General features: G+C 33.2%; 1 protein-coding gene across 1 annotated transcript in view; it reads right to left on the bottom strand.

Moving 5' to 3' along the window:
* entpd6 (ectonucleoside triphosphate diphosphohydrolase 6) overlaps positions 1–3713 on the bottom strand; it is a 45815-nt gene that overhangs the window by 8836 nt on the left and 33266 nt on the right. The gene's annotated exons all lie outside the window — the stretch shown is intronic.

Here is a 3713-nt window from a genome sequence, read left to right on the forward strand (position 1 = left end):
ATTGAATAGTTTTCATTTGATACTATTTCTATCATGTGATTCTTGACCTGCCATTATGTATCTGTTCCTCCTTCTTGTTCCTACCAAACCCAGCTGGTTAAAGCAGATGCTGCATGTCCCGAGTCTGGTTCTACTAAAGGTTTCTTCCTCATGAGGGAGTTTTACCTTACCACTGTCACCTTTGTGCTTGCTCAAGATGAGAGTTCTGCAATGGAGTTAAACTTAAACGGTCTGCTCCTCAGATAAATAGTGTTGAATTATTATTTTTATATATGAATGTTTCTGTTCAGTGCCCTGACATGACTTCTGTTGTGACTTGGTGCTATATAAACTGAATTGAATTGAAAAAAAAAAACAGGATAATTGAAAAACAAATATTATAAATATGCAGACGTATTACATTTTGCAAGCATGCTGTCACCTCTCTGCCTCATGTGAGCTGCAATTGAATTCTTAGAGAAAAATTACAATAAACTGATACCAGACAGAAGCATCAATGATGATGATCATCTTCATCAACAATTTCTTTCTACCTATTGACTACAGTTCTAGTAATTTAGTAAAAATATTTGAATATTCAACTGTGAATCCATTTTGTCCAAACCCATTCTAAATCTAATGTAGGGTGGGGGTTTTCTTAACATGAATACAATATTTTTATACACAGCTTTTGCAGTGTTCTGAAGTAATGTATGCCATCTATGTTTTAGATAAACACTGATTTTTTAAAATAGTATGGTCTTTACATTTGTTCTTCACAGGCAACCGGGGGAATGCTAAACATAAGTGGGAAGACACAGAGGTTCGTGCGGTTGAAAAACACATGATGAATTTCGTCCACACATGCAAGGTACCTCAGAAAATACACTTCCTTCAGTGCATCAAGCAGAGCCAAATGTACTTGAGGACAGAAACTGGACTGGGTAAAAAATTGTCAGAAACCGGATCACTGCCTTGAAGAGACTGGCTTGTGCCAAAGAATTATTATAGTTGTTTGTGATTTTCAGCCTAGTTTAGACATTTTGACATGTTGTATTAAATTTAATCAAGTATGTAGATTTTTTTAATGATAGCACTTTTTCCTCCTCTTTCTTCTCTGCTGCTTTTCTTGATGTAATATTTGAGGTTTGAGCAGAAAAGGGACCATCTGAACATTTTTTGAAGTGATAATGTGTCAAAATAGTTTTCAATAGTTGGTATCTTATTTGCTGAAACATCAGTCATGGATCACAGAGTATGGAGAAAGACTTATGTCTTCATCTGGATTAGGCTACTGGGTAGCCAAATGAGTACCAGTTTTTCTTTTTTCTTTTTCAGACTTGCAAAACTACTTCCTCAAAAATAACACACAGATGTGAAAGAATTTGCATTAGTTAATTAAATTCAATGCACTTTTGCATGACAGTTTGTTTTCAGTTTATATGCTGAGCATAAACTTTTATTTGCCTGTAATGATGAAGTGGCAAATGTATCAATCTGACTGATAAGTACGTTTAGTCAGTCCAAAAGTTTGCTCATCTTCTGGTAGAATAATACATTCAGCAGCCTTCGCATCAGTAGTATATGCATGGTCTATCTATGCTCTGCACACAAACATATGCATAGTAATATGGACATCGACTGAGAATAAAGTGACAAACTTTATTAGCAAAATGGTGCCATCCAAAAGTTTAAGGGTTTAATATTAGGTAATGTAGCATTCTTTGACACAAGTGTGTTGTTTTTGAGAAAGTTGTTTTATAGAATAAAAAAACCACCTTGTTTGTTAACCATTTGCCTAGCCTTGACAAAGACGTCTATTTTCTACATACTTTGTGCTCTATGATGGATGTCACAGCTGACAAGGTACTAACTATTCATAACAATTTCACTGAAAATTACCTCAAAAGTTATTAGACTATCTTTTTATTTGTTGGTAAAGACACTTGCATCAATGCAGAACCCTATGCACTTAAGGACTGAAACTAGACTGGTGTTAAAAAAAATGTATCAAAAATTGAATGTGTGAATTGAATTGTGTGCCAAATAATGATTGTAGTTTTTGTTTTGATGTAATACTTGAAATGAATATGTTGAATACAAAACACTTTTTAGCCAGTGAAAGTGTATTTTTGTTGCCCAAAGCCTGTCCTGATGATTCATGCTCTTTTCCAATGTTTATTTGAACTGCAGAGCATTTCAACAGTGTTCTGAAATTTAGTAAAAAAGTTACTAAGCATTTTATTGTTGGAATTATTTTTCTTTTGCTTGTATTTCTTGGGCTGACATTAAGTCTCAAATTTCACATGATTTAATACTAAACAAATCTGAAATAAGACTATAAATTTGTTAAACATTTTGAAAAAATATTTTGATATATAAAACATAGTGATTTAACCAATCATCTGTAGCCTGAAGCAGGTCCATAAAATCCAATAGGCTGGTAACTAGTTAAAAAAATTAAACTACAAAAAATTAGGAAGAATTTATATATATAAAAATTGAAAATACATTTATTTATGATTTTCATTTATTGAAAAAAATTATTTCAAGAGGGTGATATAGAAGAATACTTTTTTGGGAAAACATCTTGTAAACATATTCAATAAATAAATATTCAATTAAAAAATCATATGCAAGTGCTGTGCTTGAGCAGAAGTAAAATGTAAAACATCAATGTCAGAGGCCCAACTATGTCAGTATGTTGTGTGAACTAAAACAGAGTTGATCACACATTAACAGAAGTGGCTCAGAATTGGTTCAAACAGTGGTCTTTGAGTTTGTGCAGATTATCTAACTTCAGACTGGATAACAGATCTATGAACCAAATTAAGGTAAAATAAAAACTACTTTTGGCACAAAGCTAAACAATAGAGTTCTTAAAGATAAAAGGAAATTTTAATCTTGATGATCTAGAGTACTTTCTGTATGTCTTCACATTTGCATTGCTGCTTGTACAGTATATTGTGCAACATTTCTTTTAGGGTTGTATTAAGCAAGGTTTCCCCAATTCAAAAGTCGAGAACAACTGGCCAGGTCAATATAAACTAATACAAGGTTGCATATTTGTAGTACACTGTTTTGTTCATATTACATATGTTTTGAAATAGCTGTAGATAAAACAATGACTAGTCCCCAAAGGGATTTAAGGTACCCAAAGGTGACTTTAATCAGTTTGTGTATCTGTGTAAAACTGTATAAAACTTTCTTAGATGAAGAACTTTACTAATTGGCTTTTCTATGTATGTGAATGTTCCTGTAAATCATCCTGAGACAACTTTGTTGTGATTTGGTGCTATATAAATTAACTGAATTGAACTGAATTGAATTAAAGTCCCCAAAGGGTCATAAGGTACCCAAAGGTGACTTTAACCAGTTTATGTATCTGTGTAAATCTTAAGTCCCCAAAGGGATATAAGGTACCCAAAGGTGACTTTAATCAGTTTGTGTATCTGTGTAAAACTCAAGTCCCCAAAGTGGACTTAAAAATTCCCTGGTCCCCAATGTGAAGGCAAAAAATAATTTTATCAAAAAAGGATTTAAACAAAATTTTCAGGTGACATTTGTTTTCTGTAAATTTAGAGTAAAAAAAATCACATAGCAGTTTGTCCCTAACCCATTCAGAAAGGGGTGTCCCCTAAGGTAGGTAGTTAAAATATGCGCCCCCAATTTGGACATAAGCAAACCATGGTGTGTGTGTGTGTGTGTGTGTGTGTGTGTGTGTGTGTGTGTGT

This window comes from Nematolebias whitei, chromosome 1 (assembly GCF_014905685.2).
Source record: "Nematolebias whitei isolate Nwh7 chromosome 1, NemWhi1, whole genome shotgun sequence".
Lineage (NCBI taxonomy): Eukaryota > Metazoa > Chordata > Actinopteri > Cyprinodontiformes > Rivulidae > Nematolebias > Nematolebias whitei.